The sequence below is a fragment of the Perissodus microlepis genome, chromosome 16 (genome assembly GCF_051167445.1).
Source record: "Perissodus microlepis isolate ML-2025 ecotype Zambia chromosome 16, ASM5116744v1, whole genome shotgun sequence".
Lineage (NCBI taxonomy): Eukaryota > Metazoa > Chordata > Actinopteri > Cichliformes > Cichlidae > Perissodus > Perissodus microlepis.
The window spans coordinates 33,573,176-33,600,573 of NC_140476.1; the positions used below are offsets into that span (position 1 = coordinate 33,573,176).

At 42.1% G+C, this 27,398-nt stretch overlaps 1 pseudogene; it reads left to right on the forward strand.

The window, feature by feature from the left end:
- The first annotated feature begins 23,016 nt into the window (after positions 1-23,016).
- Positions 23,017-25,892, forward strand: LOC146371275 (uncharacterized; annotated as a pseudogene).
- Positions 25,893-27,398: the final 1,506 nt, after the last annotated feature.

Below are 27,398 nucleotides of genomic sequence, written 5' to 3' on the forward strand. Positions count from 1 at the left end.
GTTAGTTAATGATTGGCTCGATAGACACAGAGCTGAAAGAAACCTGGGCTTGTTCCTGTTTTTGGTGATCAGTGACAGAGGGAGTTTTCCACTCTCCGGGTGTACGCAGTGTGGATGTGACACTATTAACAAGCTCCTCGACCTCGCTGCTCTGCATTGTGTTGGCACACTGCATCGAAGAAGACGATAGTGGAGAATGACTTTGTTAAACCTGGTTACAGCACTTTCAGAGAGACAGCTCGTGTAAGGAAATTCATTTTCCAGTGCTGTGTAATCTATTCCTGTAAAATTAAACCTAATAAAAAAAAGTGGATTTTCAGGAAATACTCTTAATTGTTCAGTTTCTATGCTACATGTCAAGAAGAGATCCAGAGTGTGATTAAAGAGGTGGGTGGGCTCATTTACATTTTGAGAGAAACCATCCGTTCTGTTCCACTTCTCCTGATAAGGAGAGGACACTGGAGCCTATCGAGGCTACCACAGGGCAAGAGGCAGGGTGCACCGTGGACCGGTCACTGCTCTTACACAGGGATGACACACAGAGACACACAACCATTCACACTCACACCTGTGGGGAATTAACCCAAGCCCACTAACTGCACGTCTGTGGACTGTGGGAAACTGTACACAGGTGGTGGGGTCAGCTTAAAAAGTTCAACTGAATGTAAAATTGCCTAAAACAAGTGTTTTATCAGAACTGAGCACTAAATCAGTAAAAAGGACAAACCCGACATGGTGAGTCAGGAGGACGATAAGATCTTTACAGTTAGGTGGAGAAGATGAAGAGTCAAATCAATTCAAACTGCCTCTGCACATATTGTTCTCCTGTTGCTGTGAAGCTTGAAGATAATCCATAAAAATTGAAGGTAATATAAAGTTTTTACAGATTTGCACACTTGCTGTGACCTTGCCTTGATTTTCAGACAGACAAACACACAGAACCAATCACAGCCTCCCGAACCCTGAGAGGGGAGAATAAAAGATCCTTTGATACGAGTTCCTCTCCTCAGTCTGCTCGAGAACCGTCCTCGAACCACCACAGCCTGGTTTTGTCTCATGTACACCGCTCACATAAGGTGTTCATTAGCTTAACAATCATGTAGTGTTCAAGTAAAGCCCAACAGAAACTGCTTCATTTAGATGTTGTCAGGTCAACACAATCAGGTGTTGCATAGTTTTAAACTTGCATAGTTTACTACATTAAGATATATTTACAATAACAGATAATATGCACTAAATGCTCATTTTAAAACAAAACAGATGTGTCTGTGTAACCTTTGAGGGACTCAGGTAACGACATATGAATATTTAGTCCAAGGCAGAAGCAAAAGACGGAACTGGTCCTTCATAAAAATACCTCAAAAGAACCTCAAACATTAACCAGAGAGAACATGTGGAACAACACTGCTGTCACACAGACATTCCTCGTCCTCACACAAAAACTGGTTCCTGCGACAAAACAGCCAAACTAAAGCTGAAGAGCACAGAGTCTGCTGATGAGGTACAGAGGGCTATAAAACAAACACCCCAAAGACGCGGCACAACATGGGAGACTCAGCTCAGGAGACTCAGCTTTTAAACTTACAGAGAAGAGTCAGCCTTCTGAGAAAACAAATGTTCACCTTTTGGATGGCTTGAGAGGTTAAAGGAAGGCATCTATGACCACCTGGAAACACCATTACTGAGATCTCTTCCCAAGGGGATTCCCACTTATCCGGTCGTTAAGTGATGACGTGACCAATCCTACTTCCGGGCCTAAAGTAGTCTGCGTTTAATATGGCTTTTGTGTTGTTAACATGTTTAATGTTTTGTATTTTCTTCTATTTAATCTCAAAAAGCTCCTAAGACAGTCAGTGATCACTGTTGACCTCCCTCGGCTTTTATTACCGCTAATCATTTATTTAAGCTCAGTTTTTAAAACCTTAGGATGTAACTACAGCCCAGCCCATGCAGCAGTATATGAATGACTAACCTCGTATTGTGGATGGATTATCTCAGTTGTTCTCCTGGCTGAAGTTTGGTCCTTTTACAGCATCCTGCCATGCGATTACATTTGTTCCTGACCACCGTGAACACTCACGTTAACTTTTATCCAGTGGAAAAAAAGTTAGCTTGTTTATATTATGCTAACATAGCTGTGTCGCTAACGGTCACGTAGCACATCATTATATACCAGCTAGCCAAACTTCAGTAACCCTACAAACGTCACTGCTGTTTAGTTTTCTGTCTTCATTTATGTTGGAAGTGATAACAGAGCTGTACGTTTTAATTTGTTTCCAAAACCCCGCAGTCAGGACATGCTATATTGTATTTAGATAGAAGCTAGCGAGCTAACTTCCTGCTAACTTCTAACTCCGTTAAATGTCATAAATTCCGTTTTCATGGATGCCTGGATGTTAAACTCAATTGTTACACCTGGTAGAGCAGAACGCTGATCATTTTATTAAAGATGAAAGAATTTAGACAGTTTTTCAACTCTCAGTAATGCCACAGTGATGTTTGATATATGGACCTGCAGCGGAGTTTAGGCCCAGACACGGCTAGTGACGTCAGACTTAATCACCGGATAGTCTACACGGTTGCAGGGTGGGCTAACAAAGAATTCACACCTTGGGTCATGTGATCGCAATGACGACACTGACACAGTGTTTTAACGACTCTAAAGACCACCTCCAATGTGACATCCATACTAGAGTCCCCATCAGCTGTTGGAGGAGAACTGAAACATCTAGAAGAACCTAAAGAAGAGCCTTCAGCTTTGGCTCAGGTGACCTGGACCATCTTTACTGACTCTTTAAATACTTGTTGGACTTTCATAGTGGCTCCATGGTGTAGCAGTTAACACATTTGTCTAACACGTGAAAGCTCTCTAGTGTCAAACTGGGAGGACGGAGAAGCAACTTAAAAAAACTGTAAAAATCTGCCACATCAAATATGTAGATTCGCCTGCTGTGGGGACCCCAAACATAATGTCACAATTAAAAAGTAAAATGTAGCATTCATAGCCTCGGTGTTGTACTGCACACAGTGACAGAGCCTGTAGCTCCTCCCTCCTCATGGAGAAAGGAGATGCTGAGAACTCCCTTTAACCCAAGACACAGATCTGGGTTTCTCCAGTAGGCACAAAGAAAGGACGGCTGGAATTCCTCATCCGCCTTTGATGTCTCTTTGTGATGAAACATAAAGCCTGATGGCAGCAACAGAGCTCTTTGAAAAATAAAAAAATCTAATCCCGCTGTAACAACAGCAAAGGCAGAGGTAGGCCGTCCTTTTATAAACAAGGTGCTCCCTGGAGTGGAAGAGGCTGCAAGGCTGCTGTTGCTGAGCTTGGTCACGCAAGGAACTTCACTGCCCTGTAGGAAAGCAGGTATTACTGTTGTCTTATGAGTAAACATGTGTTAATAACACCACTGTCCTTATGTAATGAGCACATGCTCGGTGGCAGTAAACCTGTGTGAGGTGTTCCTGTTTGCCAGAAAGATCCACAACAGTGTTCCAGCAATATTTATGAATATATATGATATATAATAAAATACATTACAATGCTCACCAAGTTTGTTTTCCATGTGGTGATGAGTTGATGGGACCGAGGATAAAGGTGGAAAAAAGAGAGAAGAAGAAAATGAGCGATAATTTCCAATAAGGAGTAATCAGCTAATCACCTAACCCTAACCCAATGGAATAGATTAAAACTTGTACAAGTATGTAAAGTATAACACTGATATTAGACTTGTTTTAATCTGCAGATGGTTTATTGTTAATGCTATCTTGTTAATTCACATTGTAAAGCGCTGATAAATAATTACAGGACAGTCATTTTTGTTATCTGAAGACTCAGATATCAGGAAGTGGGAGAGTGCAGCATCAAACATGGTACAGTACAGGATGTGGAAGCCTATTCACAGTCACTGCTGGGTTGGGCTGAGACAGTGGCTCTTTTCACAATGAGGACCACCCCATAAAATACATGGCTCTTGAAGTACCACCCTTATCACTGACGTTAAAGTACAGTAGTATAGGCATATTTAACACCACATACAGTTTACACAAGACAAGTTTATTTCTTATATGAATGTTATTTATTTTAACTGTCATAAACAGGATGTGACAAGTGATAATAACAACAGCTGTGCTGCATTAAAACAGTCACAGCAGGTGGGATATCCGGTCTTCAAGTGATGAAGTATGAACAGATAAGGCTTTAATAAGGCTGTTGTGTTTTTAACATGTTTTAATGTTTTGTGTCTTGTTCTATTTAATCTGAACAAGCCCCTAAAAACAGTCAGTGATCACTGTCGGCCTCTCTCGGTTTTTATTACCACTGTTCATTTTACAGCTCAGTTTTTAAACCCTTCCGATGGAACTACAGCCCCTGCAGCAGTATATTAATGACTAACCTCCTATTGTGGATGGATTATCTCAGTTGTTCTCCTGACTGAAGTTTGGTCCGTTTACAGCATCCTGCTATGCGATTACATTTGTCTCTAACCATCAGGAACCCTCACGTTAACTTTTATCGAGGGGAAAAAAGTTAGCGTTCATCCTCCAGCTTCACTGTGTTTATGCTATGCTAACGTAGCTGTGTCGCTAGCGGTCATGTAGCACAACATTATATACCAGCTAGCCAAACTTCAGTAACCCTACAAACGTCACTGCTGTTTAGTTTCCTGTCTTCATTTAGTTTTCCTGTCTTCATTTATGTTGGAAGTGATAGCAGAGCTGCAGGTTTGAATTTTTCTGCTGTAAAATCAACCTGTAAATTCAGTATTTGCCCCACGTCAGTGTCATTAAACCAGAGTCTGACAGTAAGTGTTGGTCATGTGGACGAGTCTGCTGTATGTGGAATATGTGAACACAGTAACATGCAGCGATCATTGTACAAATGTCTCATTTTAGCTGAAACAAATACTTTTTTAATTTAGTGTTTTTCATTCTGCAGAACTCATCGTCTGTAATCTTCACCCAGTGGTTTTATCAGAGTGATGCTGGAGGTTTCATCCTGTTAAAGGGGAGTTTTTCCTTCCCAATGTTGCCAAGTGCTCACTCACAGTGAAGCGAGGGATTTTCTCCCTAATGTTTTAGGGATTTATTCACAGTGTAAATGACCTTTGATTTGATTTTAGGGTTTTGCAAAAACACTGTTAGAGATGAAAAATCAGAGAGAAGAAGGAAAAATGTTTGTACCAGTGCAAAACTAGTGGGAGAAAAAAAATACATGAGATCCACGATTTGGCTACTGTATCTTAAAATTCCAGTGTGAGTGTGTAAACAACTGAAAAACAAACTATGTTATTAGTGCCAAATAAATATTGAATGATGAAGTTTTTCTTTCTGAATAAATACAGAAAATCAGTCAGTAACAACACTGTAACTGAGGCCAGGACGAACGACCTTGGACCCTGTGAATGAAGATATTTTAAAATAAAACCAGTAAAAATTGAACATCCATCTCACACCTATCAAATTATGAGAACAGCAGTCAATTAATATTTCTCAGGAATCGACACAGAACACAAGTCAACATGAATACAAGTGCATCTCTGCATGTGTCTGTTGCTAAATTTCAAGCACATAAATAGGAAACTGTTACTCTATGTCATGCTAGTGTCATGAAACAGATTTAGCATTCAGACACAATTCAGCTCATCTATCATCTATTGCATTGGTCCTCGGTCTCAAGCCAACAGGTATTTATCAGAAATCAATTAACAAACTTCAAATTTTTCAAAATGCAAAATAAGACTTCTGACAACAACGGAGAAAAATGAAGATATTAAATTCGTTTTAATGACTCTACACTGGTTGTCCACTTAAACTTCATTTTGAGATTTTCCTTCTTCTTTTACAGCTTCAAAGATCAAGGTGCGAAAAACTGCAGGTCCAGATGGCATCAGCTCCAGGGTCCCCAGGTGCTCGCAGACCAACTGTGTAGCATCATGGCATACATGTTCAACATGAGCCTGAAGCTGGGGAAAGTACCACAGCTGTGGAAGGCCTCCTGTGTGGTACCACTACTGAAGACCACACATCTGAAGGACCTCAGCAGCTACAGGCCGGTCGCACTTACCTTACATGTGATAGAGACCTTTGAGAAGTTGGTCCTCAAAATCTCTGCACCTTGACTGAGATCTTTTGGAGTGCAGGGCATAGCATCAGTCATGGACGATGTCTCCCAGCCCACACATGAAGCTCCTTCAGTGACACACTGCTGCATCCTCGGTGCACAAAGGAGCATTATGGCAGACTCCATCACCATCGCTGCTCCCAAACACATGAAGTTGTTTACATTTGTACAGTTTTTGCATTTTCTGTAAGTAGTCATTGTTGTTTTTAAGCACAAATATTCAGCACTTTCTGTTTGTGTTTTTAAAAATGATCCTACTCAGCTGCACATTTCTTTGAATCTGAGTTTGTGCTTTTTAATAAATGTACACTTCTTTTTTTCTTGCGCTGTAAATGTCCCCTGTACAGTCTCTTATTTTATTGTTTTTAATTTTATAGTCTTTACTTTTGGGTGAATCTGCATGCTCCATCTGCCTGTCGCTGCTGGAACACCTGAATGTCCCCAGTGAGGGACAATAAAGGATAATTCTATTCTATTCAATTCTATTCAATTCTATTCAGTTCTAGCCTGTTCACGGTTATTGCTTGTGGGTTGGAAGTTACATAAAGGGAGAGCTTACTGTGAGAGGTGGAGGTTTCTCCTTTGCATCAAAACGAGGCACTTGTGGTAGTTGATCAGCTGGCTAGCATCCTCCTGGGTGCTTCCCAGTTGAGGTATTCTTGGCATGGCGGGAGGAGGACCCAGGGTAGACCCACGGCATGTGTTGGTTGGCTTGGGAATACTTCAGTCTCTCCCCAGGAAAAGTGGAAGAGATAAATGGGAAGAGGTTGTTTGGACTACTACTGCAAAACCCAGACCCCAGTAAGTATACAAAAAAAAAGATATCAAGGAGGAAGGAAACATAATGACAATACAGGGGAGAGTAACACTAACTACAATGAACTCAAAATAAAACAGGAAACACAGAGACATAGACATGGAGATAGAACATGAACTTAACCTAACCAGAGACATGAAACATGACAGGTAGACACACGGACCAGGGAGAGATGACAAAAGGGACTAAGAAACCAAGGACTAAACTGCAAACTAGAAAACAACTAGATGCGTTAAACTACACATGTGGATACAAAAATATGCATTAGAACTTAAACCCTGGGCCTCATGGCCCAGTACCGTGACACAAACTCCGCCCACAGCCTTTAAACTGCAGGAAAAAGTGTCACTGGATTCTAAATTTGCCTCGCATGTCAGACAGATAAGGTACTTTTTGAACGGATGGTTAAAATGTGACGTGAATGGTCAGTATGACAAGTCCTCTACCTAACATTAGTGTTTGCATTTCCTTTATTGGTACATGGAAAGGCAGAATAAATATCAAAAGGCAGGCCACACTTGGTGCACTGAATGTATAAAACTGCGTGTATATCGCAGCGACATAGAGAGATGGATTTTATGATGTATTACTGTGATCTAATCGAAGGTTTTGTTGCACAGTTCAGCACTCCCAGCATTCAGCGAGAATTACAAGTGCCAAGAGTACGGCCCTCCCCAGCTCACTGCCAGCTGCAACTGTGTCACAGCCACTTGCTATGTCAACAGGCTTGCTTTCCACCATCAATATTTATCAGAGTGTCTGTACACCGAGGGGATTGCTGCTAGCCTCCTACAACACCCAACTCATACGTCTACATATTGTAACTTCATTAGAGGAGTCTCCTGAGCTAACACTACACGCTGGTCATGCAAAACGATTTTCCAGTATAAGACATAAGGATGATTTGTGCATGCTCTAAGTCTTACAGACTCACGTTCCACATGACCAGCCAGAGGCAAATAAGCACAAAACCTTTCAGAGCTGATTAGCTAATTGACAAAGGCAAGAACAAATTGAATTACATGAAATAAATAACTGTTTGTTTTTTTTATCGTGGCAAAAACGAATAAAAGCGTCCGTTTGATGAATGTGATGTAATATTTGTGACGATATCGTGTTTATCTGTGAACAATCACTGTTCATCACCACAATGTGCTGCTAAAGCAAGAAGAATATATATGTGTGTTATCAATCATTACAGATACATTAGAAGCCTATAGCTTTATATTTACTTACAGCTTTTAATGGGTTAATTTACCCATAAATTGAGTGCAACTCTCCTTTCCTGTGTCCTTCCTGACCTGGATCTGTGAATGCTGTCAGGCTACATTCAAGCTGTTCTGTTCATGTGCTTGGAAGTCTTCGGAGAAGCTGGCACTGCGGCACCAATGAGCAGATGTCTGGGAGAATAAATTGGCCGAAGAAAGTTTTTCAGGCACCTGTTCAATCCGTCTTAGTAGGAGATATCAGACAAGACAGTGCCCAGCCACATTCACAGTGACAGACATTCAGAAATAGGACAGGATGGTTAAGCTGTGGCTGTGGGTTGAAGTTTTTGTGTTGTGATTAACAACTTTATAAATGACAAAGCAAAGCAGTAATTAAGAGGGAGGTTTGTGTGTCTCGGTCTGGACCAGCATCTGCGAGGCTCTGCTTGTTGTTGGGCCTGCTGGCCTTGCTAAGAAACGTTTGGTCACATATCTCAGATTTCTTTATTATTTGTTGTTTTTACAACGGTCAACGCTTTTCTTCTATTCCCCTGAAAACGTCTTCAGTGAGAAGTCAATGTCATAATTGGTGACAGCTGTTATCATTCTGGCAGACTGTATGTCGAACCCAGACTAAATCTCCAACAAGCGTTCTTTATAGTGGGCAGCAGGGGGCAGCTCCACTGGTCAGAATAAAAACATTATTTTTTGTGTGGGGCAGTGGGTGTGGGTAGCATTGGTGATACCTCGATAGCTCTGCTTTCTTATTGTTGTCAGGGCAGAAATCAGGACCAGCCTGCAGGGCTTCAGCTCTGACTTGCTGGAGGAGAGAAAGACAAAAACACTGTGGACGAGCGAGGGTTAAAAACAAAAGTCTTCATGTGAAAGTGAAACTCTGACATTTTCCTTAAATTTAAGATCAGCCATAAAGGGAGACCACTACAATGTTTGTCTTCTTGATTCTTTTCAAACGTGTCTCCTGTTGATGACATCAGCACCGTGTGGTTGATGTTTGTATGACGGCGTCACAGAGTTTGTCCCAGTGCTGAACCCTGTCCTACAGGCTTTGTTTGTTTTCATGGGGAGGTTATAACATCAGACCTATTTTATCATTCTTATTGATAAATTCACTGCCGTTATTCTATCGACTAAAACCTTTTGAGTCTATAATATAATAAGTACTTGTTCCTTAAAATAAGGATTTGTTGTGTAACACTTCCTTTAGGGTGGATTTCCATCCTTTTCGTCTGTCTCAGGCTTCCTTCTGGTTTCAGGCTCTTCTGTGTGTTATCATTTCTGTACATATTTAACAAATATGATGTAACTGTGTCTATCACAGCGCCGCACCTCAGTGATTGTGATATCTTGTATCCCTTTTCAAATGCTAAATTGATTTCTGGTGTTGTTAAGACTCCTTGTTGCTATGGTTACAAGGGCCATCCTGAAAATGAATCTCACTACACAGCCTGCAGAGTGTAAACACTAACTTGGCTGCCTTTGTTCTGTAGGGCAAAGCTGGGAAGTGAAGCCCTCTGGGTTGGTAGACCGCGGCGCTGACGAAGCCGAAAAAGCTTTAAGGTTTTGAAAACGTGGAACAACTTACATCTATGGTCTGTTTTCTTATCATACGTGAAAACAGCTGGTCACATATCTGCCGCCTCACTCCCACCGCACAAGAACATCCCATCAGCTCAGTCTCCTCAGGTGCAGCTGTGTATCTGAGCCTCAGTGAAAAATGTGTCACAACAATGGTTCAGGAGTTTCCAGTGTTTGAAGAAGCTTTCTCATTTTTACTTCATTTCAAGCCAAACATATTCTTCCATAAACATTTTCCCAACACTTTCCTTATACTGTAGTTTCTTCATTCTATGTTCACTGGTTGCATGCGCGTACACTTAATAACAGATTTTCATCTGACAGATTACAGTAATATTCTGGATGAATACGTCTTTCCTCTGCAGGTGATTAGTTAATTCAACTGTATTATACAACCACTGTCTCAAAGTGCTTTATACTGTAAGATAAAAACCTTAGAGATAGAGATAGATAGAGGCAACCCTTCCAGCCCCCCTGAAAAAAATCAGAAAACAGTCTTTGAGCAAAGTGTTGGCTAAAGTGGGAACACAAAAAACTCCCTTTCAACAGGAAGAACCAGGCTCAGCCTTCATTCTTCTACTCTGACTGTTGGGGATAAAGGGAGAAGTACAACAAACACAGAAAATAAAAAAGAGTAATCACTGAATGCAGAGTGCTGTATAAACACATAGTGAGTGAAATAATAAAAAAAAAAAACACTCATAGGAAGTCACCACCAGCCTGGGACGTACTGAACTGTAACTAAGGGGGGATTCAGGGTCCAGCCCCAAATATTTGCTTTATCAAAAAGGAAAGTTTTAATCCTAATCTTTAAAAAAAGAGGGTGTCTGTCTCCTGAATCCAAACTGTGAGCTGGTTCCAGGTAAACATCTGCAAATATCTACACATAGAGCCTCCAGGCTGGGGACCTCCATGCCACCCAAGAGACATTAAATAGAGCCAGACTGGCGTGGATGTCACCTGGGTGAACAAGACCCACGTCCGGTGCTGAGGAAGCGCCAGGATACACTGATGAGACGTCGCCTCAACTGTTTTTCCTTTCATTTAGTTTAAAGACAAAAGTCCACTTACTGCACACAACAGATGCTGGGGAGCCTGAGGTGTCTTGGAAAAAAGGCACCCCCCCCACACACACACACACCCACGTACACACACACACACACACACACACCCACACACACATAATTAAAACAAATCATATCCTTTAGCAACGTGTTATCATCCAAAGTGAATGTAATTCTTTTATTATTCAAACGTGGACTTAATTGTCTTTATAATTCAAATTTCAAGTGACAACTTAACTTATCAGCTTACAACAATATTTTGTCACAGTCATGGTGCTTTCACCTAAAAATCTAATAATTTCTGATAATTACACATAATTTGTACCATTGTGTGACACTCAGACTTCTTTGATCTGTTTCTAACACAGATCTCTTGTCCTCACAGGGCAGTTAAAGGGCCAGTTGTTGGTCTGAATGGAAATAAAAAGTCAGGTCCTAGTATTTCTCTCATCATGACTGCATCAACACTTTGCTGCAGCATGATGTCCTCCAGGACTTGGAATGATAATTTGTTTACATTAGTGATTAAAATATGAATTATTAATATTTTTAATCATAAGTAAGTAAGAACACAGACAAAAGGGGAAAATGGCAATAGAGACAAAATAAAACAACCTGACTGATTTTGATGTCAAAGGTCACAAAGCTAGTTTTCAGCTACAAGCCCGACACGAACCCGACGTATTAGCCAGAGGTCCCTTTACTACGCTTCGGAGCCGCGGACCTGTTTTATATACGCGCGGAATAGTTTTCTATACGAGGTCGCTGCAAAAAGTGCAGCCTTACCTAATGTCCACCTACTGTTACTCATTTATATTAAGATTTTAACATCTAGTTGGTGTTGGTATGGAGAGTAACCTTCAGTAATAGTAATAAATCACACAGCAATAGTACATTCATGTAGTTGTAAAAAAGCATGATAATATATTAAGTAATCCAACATATTCAGAATATATTACTTTCATTGAGTAACGTAACGGAATACGTTACAAAGTACATTTTGGGGCATGTGTTCTGTAATCTGTAGTGGAATACATTTTAAAATTAACCTTTCCAACATCGTTATTGGGGTGTGTCAGTTGGTAGGATGTTGTTCTCACTGTGTGGTGGAGGGATGGCCCCTAGCTTCAGTATGGTTGTAATTTCTTATTTGGTTCTGTTTTGTGTTGGGTTTTGTTCTTTTGTTGTAAGAAGGGTTACAACCTTACAAGGGTTATCTTTCTTTGTACTACACATGTGCTATTCTCCAGTCCCTATGTGTAAGATTACTGGACCCACAGTCACACTTTCACCTGCATATGTTGCATTCATGACACCTATCAACCCCAACATGTTGAAGTTTTAAAATGTATGTGAGGGATTTTAAAATTATATCAAAATTAAATGCATGCAAGGAACATCAACCATGTGTCCAAATGTCAAGAAATCTTGTGTTTTCTTAAAAAATGGGAAGTTACGGCAGGTGGGCTAGGTGTTTAAATTATTATTTTCTCACATGTCAGACACCCTGAAACAGGGCGTTGTTGGAATGCTACTACGCAACTAACCCTGGCGGAAGGGTTTAGATGAATAGGATGAGGGACCTATGGATTCTTTGATAGCCAACATCCACAATGACGGTGAAACAACTGGTAGCTCAGTGTTCCAACATTCGAAAGAAGGGACTGCTCTCACAGCTAGAGATTGACGAGGTACAACATAAATGCTACGGCAAGGGAGAGCCAGGACGCCAGGTCAGGGGGAGATATCATGACCCCCACCCGAGATTGGGTACCAAGCCCCAAGTGCGATAGGAGAAGGATCGTTGAGTGCGAGAGGAACTGACCTGAAAGATAAGATCATGGCCAAGCTTGAAACCTGGACCCCCCGTAGCTGGTTACCAAGACTACGTGAAGTACCCTCAGAAGGTCTGCTAGATGATGTTAATACAGCACTATGGATGATAGGGCGTAGGTGTTGATAGCCTGGATCTTGTTCTTACCGTTCAGCTGACTCCTCAGGACTTTCCTGCGCCTCTACAGGTACTTGGCAGTTGCAGCTTTTCTAGCGACCTCTTCATGGTCCCCATTTGCCTGCGGGATCCTTAGGTACTTGTAGCTGTCCTCTATGTCTGCAATGTTGCCTTCTGGTAGTTCGATCCCCTCCGTTCTGACTACCTTCCCTCTCTTTGTTATCATCTGACTACATTTCTCCAGTCCGAATGACATTCCGATGTCATTGCTGTATATCCTGGTGGTGTGGACCAGTGAATCGATGTCTCGTTCACTCTTGGCATACAGCTTGATGTCATCCATGTACAGGAGGTGGCTGACAACTGCTCCATTCTGTAGTCGGTATCCGTACCCAGTCTTGTCAGTGATCTCACTGAGGGGGTTCAAGACTATGCAGAACAGCAGTGGGGACAGAGCATCTCCTTGGTAGATCCCGCACTTGATGGTGACTTGTGCTATGGGCTTGAAGTTGGCCTCTAGTGTTGTACGCCACATACCCATTGAGTTCCTGATGAAGGCATTTAGGGTCCTGTTGATCTTGTATAGTTCTAGGCATTCCAGGATCCAGGTGTGGGGCATCAAGTCATACGCCTTCTTGTAATCAATCCAGGCAGTGCACAGGTTGGTCAGCCTGGTCTTGCAGTCTCGGCTGACTGCTCAGTCTACCAGTAGCTGGTATTTTGCACCTCTGGTATTCTTGCCCATCCCTTTCTGTGCCCCACTCATGTATTGATCCATGTGCCTGTTCATCTTAGCCGCTATGATGCCTGACAGCAGCTTCCACCTTGTGCTGAGGCAGGTTATTTGTCGGTAGTTGGAGGGGACTGGTCCCTTCTGGTGGTCCTCGAGGATCAGGGCTGTCCGGCCTTTGGTTAGCCATTTTGGGTGTCTCTCGTCAACTAGCAGCTGGTTCTTTTTTTTTTTTTTCTTCTTTGGCTCTCGGAGGAGGCGGACGCACTTTTTCTCCTCTCCCTTATCTTCCCTGCTTTGCTCCTCATGTCCTTGTCTTGTGTTTTTTATTACTTTTCCCTGGAACATTCTCTCACAGTCTGTTCTCTAAAACCTAAAAGAGGAATTATGGATTTGTTCAACTGGTCCCTAAATGCAATTGACACCCCTTTCTCAACGAGAAGTTTGGGCTTGGGTGAGCCTGAGTGCTGAAGATATCTACCTATTCGGAACCATGGTAACAGGGTTCTGGCTGATCGGAGCTGGCTTGGCCCTGACTTATCGAAGAATTAAGAAAGCGGAACCGGCTGTTCAAACCCCCACAAGGCTGCCCGCTGGGATTGGAACGATGGGAGATGCGTAAGTTTCTCAAAATGGGCTCATTGAGTGCAGCACGGATAAGATCTTGGAGAGGCTACGGCTGCTGTGAATACTCAGAATAAGATCTCTGACTGCAGACTGGATACATCTCGGAAGGGCTAGCCCGGAATAACATCAATAACATCTCTGTGCGCAAATTGGATGACATCTCGGGGAGGCACACTGCCGTGAGTTCTCAGAAATTGGCTCCTTGAGCACAAGAAATGACAACATCACAGAGCGCAAGTATGGCGAAGCTCGCGGCTCTCCAACGGGAGATTGAGAGACCAGTGTTGGACTGTAGAACTGCTTTGAAAGTCATATGAGCTGTTCGCACTAAAGTAAAAAATACCATCACTTATGCGGATACCCTTTGGCGCCAGCTACAAGGCCGGAGCTGAACAAAACACCCTGATAACGACTGTGTTTAGTCTGTTCCTTCCCATTCCATGCAAGGCCACCTGGGTTGGCTGGAAGGTGGCCTTGCATGGAATGGGAATGGTGGGTGCACAGTAGCTCATAACCTGTAAAGATGGCGGCGCGCGCGGGTGCAGCGGCTCTTAGCTCTCCAGTTTGGTGCTTGTTTTTATTTTTACTTTTACTGTGTATATTTTTGAATGTTTGCAACGCCGCCATCTCTTACAGTCGCCAGAACCTAATTGACCTAGGTTTCAAATATAGTTTGTCTGTCTCTGGCGACTATCAGTGAACACACAACATCCTGGGGGAGATAGCGAGACCGCCTGGGTCACCGTGGATGGTCTGCCCGCCCAGCAAGCGTAGGAGGCGACGGAGGGAGAGAAAGCAGAAGAGAGGTTGCCGGTCGGGCTCAGACGCTAGGCTACGTAAACAACCATACCGGTCAGCACTTCCGAGCCTTTTCCTAACGAATGCCAGATCCATCACCCACAAATTGGACGAATTGGAGCTACAGATAGCCACCACGAGCTTTGCACGTAACTGCAGCATTATTCTTATCACGGAGTCGTGGCTTCACCCGCTGATTCCCGACGCTGCAGTCGAGTTAGCAGGCCGCACGCTACACCGGCATGACAGAAACAGCAACTCAGGTAAAAGCAGAGGAGGGGGGCTATGTGTTTACGTGCATAACGAATGGTGTTGTAACAGCAGGATCATTCACACACACTGTTCTCCTGATTTGGAGGTTCTGGCAGTCTCGTGCAGACCTTTTTACATCCCGAGGGAGTTTACAGTAGTTATTGTGATAGCTGTTTATATACCGCCGGATGCTAACGTTGGCATGGCTCTCAGCCTCTTGCTCAACACCATAAACAAACAACAGCTTGCCCACCCCGATGGGGTTTTTATTGTCGCCGGCGACTTTAACAAAGCGTGCCTAAAGACTGTGCTTCCCAAATTTGTCCAGTTTGTGGACTTTGCTACGAGAGGAGAACACACTTTGGACCATGTCTATTCAAACATCAGGCATGCTTTCAGAGCGACACCCCTCCCCCACCTGGCTGGATCTGACCACCTCTGCATGTCCCTCACCCCCACCTACACCCCCCTGCTGAGAAAAACAAAGCCCCAGACAAAGACAATAAAAACCTGGCCTGAAGGAGCCCTCTCTTAACTGCAGGACTGCTTCTCAACAACTGTATGGGATTTATTCTCCAGCCACAACCTCCAGGAGTACACGGACACTGTACTCTCGTACATCAGGAACTGTGTTGACAATGTCACCGTCAACAAAAGGGTCAGGGTGTTTCCAAATCAAAAACCCTGGATGAATAGCGAAGTGCAATCCCTCCTAAAAAGCCGCAACACTGCCTTCAAGTCAGGGGACAGGGCTGCGTATAGGGCGGCCAGGGCAGACCTGAGTAGAGGCATCAGGAAAGCTAAGGCTGCCTATAGGAGGAGGATTGAAGATCACTTTGTTGTTGACAACGACCCCAGAAAAATGTGGCAGGGGATCAATCACATTACCAACTATAGAAGCAATAACCAGGCGACATCTAGGACTGATGCCTCACTGGCTGAGGATCTAAACCGTTTCTTCGCCCGCTTTGAGACGACCAGGCCCTCAGCTGTCACACCACTTCCACCCGCCACACTAACACTAACATTTGGAGAGCATCAAGTGAGGTGTGTTCTAAGGTCAGTGAATCCCAGGAAGGCGGCAGGTCCTGATGGAATACATGGAAAGGTTCTCAGAGCATGTGCTGACGAACTGACCGGAGTCTTCACTAAAATCTTCAACCTTTCCTTGTCATCAAACACCGTCCCACCCTGCCTCAAAACCTCAATCATCATCCCCATCGCTAAGAAGACGGCTGTAGACAGCCCAAATGACTACAGGCCTGTTGCACTTACGCCTGTAGTGATGAAGTGCTTTGAGAGACTGGTCTGTCAGCACATCAGGGCCGGTCTGCCTCCCACTCTGGACCCCCGTCAATTTGCCTACAGGACAAATCGATCCACCGAGGACGCCATCACCATAGCGCTCCACACTGCGCTGAGTCACCTGGAGCACCGAGGAAGCTATGTGAGAATGCTCTTCCTGGACTTCAGCTCAGCATTCAATCACATCATCCCGGAGATGCTGGTCCAGAAACTGTCTCACCTGGGACTCTCCACCTCCATCTGCCTCTGGATCAAGGACTTCCTGACAAATAGACCACAGTCTGTCAGACTCGGCCCCCACCTGTCCAGCACCATCACACTCAGCACTGGGTCTCCACAAGGATGTGTTTTGAGTCCCCTCTTGTTTACACTCTACACATCCGACTGCTCCCCTACCCATCTCTCAAACACCATCATAAAGTTCACGGATGACACCACAGTGGTTGGACTCATCTCAAGGGGGGATGAGTCGGACTACAGAGATGAGGTAAACAGATTGACTGAGTGGTGTTCAGTTAACAACCTCCAACTTAACACCACGAAAACTAAAGAACTTATTTTGGACTTCAGGAAGGGCAGAGCAGACCCGGCCCCACTCTACATCCACGGGAACCGTGTGGAGAGGGTACACTCCATGAGGTTTCTGGGCGTGCAGATCTCTGATGATCTCTCCTGTACTGCAAATACCACGGCGGTGGTAAAAAAGGCCCAGCAGCGTCTCCATTTTTTGAGAGTGCTCAGGAGGAACAACCTGGAGGAGAGGCTGCTGGTGACATTCTATAGAGCCACCATAGAGAGCATCCTAATGTACGGCATAACAACATGGTATGCAGGGTGCTCAGTTGCAGACAGGAAAGTACTGTAGAGGGTCATCAACACAGCCCAGAAGATCACTGGCTGCTCTCTGCCCAGCCTGGAGGCCATTGCAAACTCTCAGTACCTCAGCAGAGCTGGCAATATCATTAAGGACTACTCTCACCCCAGTAATCAACTGTTTGAACTATTACCGTCAGGCCGACGGTACAGGTCACATAAAACCAGGACAAACAGATTCAGGGATAGCTTCTTTCCCAGAGCTATCACCATAGTAAATAAGCACAAAACAATTGAACCTGCTTAACTATACCATACTTGCCACTGTCACTATATTATGCTGCTATTCATACTATCATTATATGAATGTTGTTATTCTGTATATATCGTACTTATTATTGTTTGAGTACTTCGGTTGTTTTATTGTACTTTTTATATTTTATATTTATATTTCTTATTGCATTTTGCACCAAGGGAGTGGCACTCCAATTTCGTTGTACCTTGTACAATGACAATAAAGGCTATTCTAATTTCTAAAGACTGTTTACTTAGCCTAGCAGGGCGAAGGACACTGTCTCAGCTGAACTATGGACACGCACACACATACATATACTGATACTGATGAGCACTCACTGACGCATCACCCTCCCTACCCCGGATCCAACGCCACCTCCAACGCTTACCTCCCCTCTGATGTGGACATCGGGTCAGTTGGAGGCGCAGTCGAAAGATTGCAGCGGTCCCAGATCAGATGTAAACACTGGAACTCTTTCCCATGTTGCTGTCTGTGTTTATTGTGCTATGGTGTGTTGATATCTGTGCATTCCTGTATTATCCTTCTGTGTTACACATTTCGATGTTTTTTTTCCCTCGCTACCTAGCCTGACCTGTCTCCCCAATGTGATGTTTGTGTATTTTATGTACGGTCGGCAAGGTCTGTCATCTCGGTTGTGGGCAAAAGACCTGCAACTGACAAATAAAGGCTATCTCATCTCATCTCTCATCATCATTTGTGCTGCCAGGCGCTCGTGGAGTGCAGTCAGCTTCTTCAGCCAGTAGGTGTGAACCATGTTGGGGCCTGGTGCTGTCCAGCTGTTCATACTGGAGGCCCTTTCTTGGATGTCTGCCACTGTGATGGTTACTGGACCCTGTTCAGGGAGGTTGGTGTGGTCTGCCCTCAGATCCACTAGCCCCTGAGCATTGCTGTTATGGGTTGTGTCCATCTAATATGTAATATTATCTACAGCTACTCTTAGTACCATTGATGTTAAGTTAGACTCTTTTTCTCCAATTGATCTTTCTGAGTTAACTTCAATAATTACTTCCTACAAACCATCAACGTGTCTTTTAGACCCCATTCCTACAAAACTGCTCAAAGAAGTCCTGCCATTAATTAATTCTTCGATCTTAAATATGATCAACCTATCTCTAATAATCGGCTATGTACCACAGGCCTTCAAGCTGGCTGTAGTTAAACCTTTACTCAAAAAGCCATCTCTAGACCCAGCAGTCTTAGCTAATTATAGGCCAATCTCCAACCTTCCTTTCATATCAAACATCCTTGAAAGAGTAGTTGTCAAACAGCTAACAGATCATCTGCAGAGGAATGGTTTATTTGAAGAGTTTCAGTCAGGTTTCAGAGCTCATCACAGCACAGAAACAGCTTTAGTGAAGGTTACAAATGATCTTCTTATGGCCTCTGACAGTGGACTCATCTCTGTGCTTGTCCTGCTAGACCTCAGTGCAGCGTTCGATACTGTTGACCATAATATCCTATTAGAGCGATTAGAACATGCTGTAGGTATTACAGGTACTGCACTGCAGTGGTTTGTATCATATCTATCTAATAGACTCCAATTTGTGCATGTAAATGGAGAGTCCTCTTCACACACTGAGGTTAATTATGGAGTTCCACAGGGTTCAGTGCTAGGACCAATTCTGTTTACATTATACATGCTTCCCTTAGGCAGCATCATTAGAAGACATAGCATACATTTTCACTGCTATGCCGATGACACCCAGCTCTATCTGTCCATGAAGCCAGATAACACACACCAATTAGTTAAACTGCAGGAATGTCTTAAAGACATAAAGACCTGGATGGCCGCTAACTTTCTGCTTCTTAATTCAGATAAAACTGAGGTTATTGTACTCGGCCCTGAAAATCTTAGAAATATGGTATCTAACCAGATTCATACTCTGGATGGCATTACCTTGGCCTCCAGTAACGCTGTGAGGAACCTTGGAGTCATTTTTGACCAGGACATGTCCTTCAACGCACATATTAAACAAATATGTAAGACTGCTTTCTTCCATTTGCGCAACATCTCTAAAATTAGAAATATCCTGTCTCAGAGTGACGCTGAAAAACTAGTTCATGCATTTATTACTTCCAGGCTGGACTACTGTAATTCATTATTATCAGGATGTCCAAAAAACTCACCGAAAAGCCTTCAGCTAATCCAAAATGCTGCAGCAAGAGTACTGACAGGGACTAGAAAGAGAGAGCATATTTCTCCTGTTTTGGCTTCCCTTTATTGGCTTCCTGTTAAGTCCAGAATTGAATTCAAAATCCTGCTCCTCACATACAAGGTCTTAAATAATCAGGCCCCATCTTATCTTAATGACCTTGTAGTACCATATCACCCTATTAGAGCACTTCGCTCTCGCTCTGCAGGCCTACTTGTTGTTCCTAGAGTATTTAAAAGTAGAATGGGAGGCAGAGCCTTCAGTTTTCAGGCCCCTCTTCTGTGGAACCAGCTTCCAGTTTGGATTTGGGAGACAGACACTATCTCTACTTTTAAGATTAGGCTTAAAACTTTCCTTTTTGCTAAAGCATATAGTTAGGGCTGGACCAGGTGACCCTGAATCCTCCCTTAGTTATGCTGCAATAGACGTAGGCTGCCGGGGGATTCCCATGATGCATTGAGTTTTTCCTTTCCAGTCACCTTTCTCACTCACTATGTATTAATAGACCTCTCTGCATTGAATCATATCTGTTATTAACCTCTGTCTCTCTTCCACAGCATGTCTTTTATCCTGTCTTCCTTCTCTCACCCCAACCGGTCGCAGCAGATGGCCGCCCCTCCCTGAGCCTGGTTCTGCCGGAGGTTTCTTCCTGTTAAAAGGGAGTTTTTCCTTCCCACTGTCGCCAAAGTGCTTGCTCATAGGGGGTCATATGATTGTTGGGTTTTTCTCTGTATCTATGAAGCGCCTTGAGGCGACTTTTGTTGTGATTTGGCGCTATATAAATAAAATTGAATTGAATTGAATTGAATCTCCCATATGCTCTTCCAGTATTGCTCCATCTTCAGCCTTGGTGGTGCTGTTCTCATATTGTTCCCCTGCCACTGAGAGTACACCTTGGCTGGTTCTGTGGAGAACAGCTGGTTTATTCTCCTGCCTTCGATCTCTCTGGTGTACCTCTTCAAGTGGCTGGCCAAGGCTGTGAGTCATTGCTTGGCAGTTTCCAAGGCCTCAGGTATGGACAGCTTGCTGTACTTCTTAGACACCTTCTTCATCGCATATTCTGCAGCTCCGATAGTTGGCTAACCTCCGTGCTACCTTGATCTTAGCCTCTAGCCTCCTTCTCCATGGAGGGTATTGCTCCTTGTGGCTGTTCAACTTGTAGCCAAGCACGTTGGCCTCGGTAATGGTGGCTGTAGGTATCGTCCGTAGTGATGCATTAACATCATCTAGCAGACCTTCTGAGGGTACTTCACGTAGTCTTGGTAACTGGCTACGTGGGATCCAGGTTTCAAGTTTGGTCATGATCCTATCTTTCAGGTCAGTTCCTCTCACACTCAACAATCCTTCTTCTGTCGCACTTGGGGCTTGGTACCCAATCTCAGGTATTTTTATTCATATATATATATATATATATATATATATAGTACAAGGACCCGTCACACACAGCATTGCCAGACAAGTGTCTGTTTATTTACAGCTCTTTTGATCAGTTTGCTTGTTACAGGTCTTTTAAAGGTTCACTGGTGCTACTGAAAGTCATGTTTGACTTTGTGCCTCTCTGTAGAGCTCCAGGGCACTGTTGTGTCTGTCTGTGTTTTTGCAAACTGTGCACAATAATATCTTATAATAATATAAGATTTTTTAATATTATTTAAAAAATTATTTAATATTTAATATTATTATAATATTATTATAATAATATCTTATCCCTCTTTAAGTTTTCAGTTGCATCATTGTGATTTTTCAGAGAATACATGCGTTGTTATGGTTGCTATGCAGTTGGTTTAGAGTGGCCCGCTGGACCTTTCTGAATTTTGTCTTCATGTCCTAAGAACTACGTGCTACTCCCTTAATTTTCACTTAGCCCCACAAATTATACATCAAAACCTAGGCATTTTTGCTGGCTTTCAGAAAATGTCACTCTCAGTTTTTGTTGGAGTTACAGAGTTTTGGCAAATCTCCTCAGAGCAACACAAAGTCTGAAAACTCTCCATAGAAACTCAATGGAGACTTTGCTCGAAATCACCGCTGGAATTCTCTAATGAGACGCATTTTTGAATCATCATATCTCTGTAACAAAGCAAAGTTAAAACATGAGGCTTGTGCCAGTATATCTTCAGACACTTCCCGTTCACAATTCAAGAATTTTTTTTATCTTTCCCTCTTTCTTTTCCCCAGTCAAATCTGTCCCGTATTTAGCAAGTGAAAATAAAATAAATTAAACAATAAAAGGTGAATCAAATGGACCATTACGGCAAGGCTGGGATGGTCCATTTGGTAAAGTAAATCCGTTGGGCATCTTTCTTCGCCTTTAGACAATAATTCTGATGGCAAAAGAGCCAAACGGGACCGGCAAAAAATAAAAATAAAAACATTATTACATTATAAACAGAGGGGCCGATGGCGTGATATGGCAGCCTCGCTTCTGTCAGTCTGCCCCAGGGCAGCTGTGGCTACAACTGTAGCTGCCTCCACCAGTGTATGAATGCGAGAGTGAATGAATAGTGGAACTGTAAAGTGCTTTGGGTGCCTTGAAAAGCGCTATATAAATCCAATCCATTATTATTATTATTGTTATAAAAAATAATAATAATAGTATTATTATTATTATTATTATTGTGCTTTAGGCTCTACTGATAATAATAATAGTATTATTATTATTATTATTATTATTATTATTATTATTATTATTATTGTGCTTTAGGCTCTACTGATAACGCAGAGGTCTCTTCCTCTGGGCTGTTTAAAGGGCCAGTTTATCCAAATGACCAAAGCTGTGTATATACCAGCTGCTGTCAGGCTTCAAATGTTTGCATTAGTCCACAGTCCACTGTTTTGTAAGCCATTGCTTTACTGTATAAGTTCCCATCTACTGTAACAAAATGGAGATAAGCAGGCACATAATATGAAAAGGCATGCTGTAGGTTGACTTTGTCTTTTCTGATCCATCGGTTTGTGTGGCTCTTTTCACAGGAGGGACCTAACCCACACTTTATTTACTTATATGATAAATTAAGTTTAGTGGAATGTAGTGCAAAATACACAGTGTTAACTTTTAATTTAATAACATGAAGCTGCATCAAGTTTCCATGGTGACTGTTCAAGAAATTCTGCATTCCTAAATAAACATCAGACTGTCAAAAGAGCTCATCTGTGCAAGACCACCGAGCTGAGAGCATTTTCAGGTCCAGATCCCCCCGTACGCCATCGTTGGAGAGCAGTTAAAAGTTTTTCTTCCTGACTGTGATTTGAAAATGTCTAAATGGAATCAAGTCAAGGAATCTATAAACCTATCAGGGTATGTGAAGTTTTTGCTTTTACTGCATTTCAATAATATGAAGAATTTGATGTCGTTTTAAAAGTTGACAAACTGAGAATCATTTTAAGTAACAATGACTAAATTGCTATTTCTTTGACAGGTGTTGTTCAACACATTGATTTATGAAATGCATTGAATCATATCTGTTATTAACCTCTGTCTCTCTTCCACAGCATGTCTTTTATCCTGTCTTCCTTCTCTCACCCCAACCGGTCGCAGCAGATGGCCCCGCCCCTCCCTGAGCCTGGTTCTGCCGGAGGTTTCTTCCTGTTAAAAGGGAGTTTTTCCTTCCCACTGTCGCCAAAGTGCTTGCTCATAGGGGGTCATATGATTGTTGGGTTTTTCTCTGTATCTATGAAGCGCCTTGAGGCGACTTTTGTTGTGATTTGGCGCTATATAAATAAAATTGAATTGAATTGAATTGAATTGAATGAAACAGCTGTAAAGATCTGCTGGCATCTTCCGGGCTACAGGACTCAGGTTAGACCCAGATTCATGCAAACCAAAGCTGACAGAAAATATCAGGTCATTTCTGAGGACCTGAGAGTGGTGGTGATTAAATGTCTCCTTTACTTTTAGATTGCGATTATGACGGAGTTTCTCAGACTTCAGCAGGAAGATCTAATTCCACCGAACCTCACTGCTGAAGATCTGAGAGATCTTTTGGTGGAGAAGAGCAGGGAGACACTCAGAGAGCAGTGAGTTACTGTCACACCTGAAAGTCTGTTTGTGATGACGTGTAAATGCTGAGAGAAAACCTCTGTATTTTTTTCTTTTGAAGGCTGTGGGAGTTTGAATTAGAGGATTTTAAAGAAGAGGAAGCCAAACCTCTTCTAAGGCTGGTAAGACGAGAAAACTCACAAGACTTTGGAAATTTCTTTTTTTCATTATGTTCACATAACCTTTAAACATAAGCGCACTGTAAATGTGTTTTCTGTTTCAGGTGTGGGCGGTGAATGTCATCAATAAAATGAGGGACGTTGAATTTCAAGCCAGAATGCTTCTTCAGTTCCCAGAGGCCGTACCTCCTAAATTTCAGTGAGTCACATGTAATGTACAGTTATTAACCCTGTAAGACCCAACCTAGGGCTGTTCGATATAACGATATATATCGGATGACGATATAAAAACATCTGTCGTTTCATTTTACGCTATCGTTTGTTTCGTGGTGTCGCAAAATAAACTGTTTACGGCAATATTTTTTCATGGTTCTGATGGTCACTGTAGTGGTTATTATTAATTTATTAAAGTTCTCTCTTTCTCTTATATTTAATATAACCGCACTACAGACAGACAAGCGCTTGTTTTTATGCGTTGTCGTTAGCAACAACTACGGTAAAACTACGGCGTGTCCGCTTGTTTATTTTCCACATAAACCTTTCACAATAAAGCTCAAGATCCTGTTGAGACTTTTCAAAATAAACTGAATCACGTGAAAGATGCAGAGTGTTTCCGGATGAGAATTAAAAACGAGCCGCCAGGTGCTAAAAAAATAAACCTTAGACTCAAATGTTAGAACAGGCTTTTCCCCGCAGCACGCCGTGTAATAAATACTCACAAAGAAAACGGCGGCCGTTACAACTTATGTCTAAAAATGTATCGTTTCATGCATCGGTTAAAACACTCGACTCCAGCTACACGACGCCCAGCTGGAAACACTTCACGCAAGTCGAGCTGCCCGAGATTCACAGAAGTTACAGAAAATGTTACATTTTTGTGATTTATATCGTTATCGGACGATAGATGTCTTATATCGGGATATGAGATTTTGGTCATATCACACAGCCCTAACCCAACCCATCAAAAAATAGCCCGAAAATTCAGATTTTTTTGGAACTGAGATCTTTATTAACCCTTTAAACAAAAGCCACAAATTTGTTTTTGCTATGCCATGTTGTGTATGATATACTTTTATTATGTATTTATTAAATTTTTGTATCGAATTTGATACATTGGGTGTTTTTGGCAACTTTTTGTTAACAACGATGTCAACGTTAGACAAAAAAAAGAGTTTTGTCCATAACATTTTGAAATTATGGCAAGTACTGATCATGTTGATGAGATAGAAGTCACAGAAACTCATGTATCAAGTATGATACAAAGGGCATTACAGGGTTAACAGTCCAGCTACAGTGTTTCAATATTTAAGTGATGCTTTGAATATGTTTAAAAGATAACTCTTATAATGTTTTTCTACAGAGCACCTAAACTCCTGAGCGTGGTGAAGGATTACATTGAAATCCTAAAAGAGAAGAAGCAGGAACAGCATAACAGCAAACTGCTCACCGCGCAGGAGGTAGTGATCGAGGAAGACCATTGCTGATGTAGCACTGGTCCGGATATCTGAAATCTTTGAGCCCCCTTCAAGTCTTCCTGATGTGAAGAACACAAATGGAGAGCGTTCCTCTGACGGTCTTTCAATGGCAAATGTTCCACCAGCTGAAGGATGTTTTTCAGAAAGTCTTCCAGAGCCTGACGTTCCCTGTGAGGAATTTCTTGCTGAAAGTTCATCTATTCTGAAGGCTGAAGACCTTACGAGTGAAGGACCTCTTTCAGAAAGTGTGGCAGTGGCTGACGTTCCCTGTGAGGAACCCTTTGCTGAGTCCGAATCCAGTGTTAAAGGCGAAGATTATAAGATCAAAGGATCTCTTTCGAAAGTTCCCGATGTTCCCTGTGAGGAACCTTTTCCTGAACCTGAATCCAGTATTAAGTGCAAAGACCTTCAGATCAATAAGAAGAAGAAGAAAAAGAGCTTCTTCAAAAGACTGAATAGTCTGTTCTGCTGCTGTTGCAGCCCAAAAGACACTGACTTACACTGAAACTGAAATTGTCTGCAACCCAGTATTGGTGTTCCAGTAACTGTAAATATGTAAATATGTTCCTTGATGATTGTTGTTCATGTTTTTGGGTTTTCTTTGGTTTTCAGTGGGCTGGGTGTTTTTTCCCCTTCGTGTTCTTTACTTAATTCTTGTTCATAATTCCTGATTTGTTTTTCTAGTTCTTGTTTCTTAGTTTCTTGAGTCCAGTTGAGTTTCTATGAGTTTTGAGTTTTTGGTTTGTTTTTTGTGACGTTTATCTCTAATGAAAACGTTTTTCCAGCAATAAAAACTGCAGATTTAAGTTTCATTCCACGTAAGAGTCCTGTGTTTGGATCCTACAACCTGCCTGTCACAGCACACCATAGCAGAAATCAAATTGTATAAACTCATTCATATTTCTACATGAGTCTCCAGCTATATTAAAGATTTTTTTATTTCAAACATTTGTAAGAATCTCTTATGGTTCTCAAAATACTTCCTAACTAACACTTACTAAGTCCAGTAAGTGTAGTCCAGTAACATAATTGATGGTATTATTTTTAATACAATTTGAACTTATTCTGTTAACATATGAACAACAGTAACTGAAACTGGTATATAAAATGCATTTCCTGTAGAAAATGCAGTGTGAATGCTAATAGCCGAATAGTTTGAGTTGAATTTTTATAATTGCTGAAATCTTTGGTGAAAAACATGTTTAATGGGCTGAAATACACCGAAACATTCACCTGACAGCCAAAGCGCAGAACTGAAATTCACACAGAAGAACCTGGAAACTAGCTGAACAGCTTGAAAACGTACATAAGACAAACTGTCTAATTGCAAAAGACATTTTAGAGCTAGAACAGAATCTGAATGAATACTACTAGCTCATATTCTTTAAATCACTGGAAGAGTGGAATTATGTATTTTAAATGTCTAAACTCAAGAATCTCAAATGAAAAAAACTGAATATTTTCAGAATACCTGCTGTCTGTGTGTGTGTGTCTGTGTGTGTGTGTGTCTGTGTGTGTGTGTGAGAGAGAGAGAGACCCAATTTGTATTGTTTGGGGGCAGCATTTCATCAGTGGATTCAAATGGAGCAGATTCAGACTGACTGGCATAGAAACACACAGGACACTCCATACTCTGTGTGTGTCTCTGTGTGCCCTTGTGTGTGTCTGTCTCTATGTCTGTGTTTATGTTTGCATCCATGTTTGTAAACATTGTTTCTGGATATGGGTTATGTGCAGAGGTGGAAAGAGTACTAAAATATTTTACTCAAGTAAAAGTACTATTACCTGTCTAAAAATTTACTCAAGTAAAAGTAAAAAGTAGCTCATTTAAAATGTACTCAGAGTAAAAGTTACATAGTTACTTTTCTGTCAGCAGGAGGACAGCCGCTTCTGAGTAGTGCAAAAAAAGACAGTGGGATATAAATCTCAAAGTAGTTCTTTTTTAGTGAAAAGAAAAACTTTACAAATTAAAGTGCAGTGGCAGTTAAACTGCAAGTCTATACATGAAAAT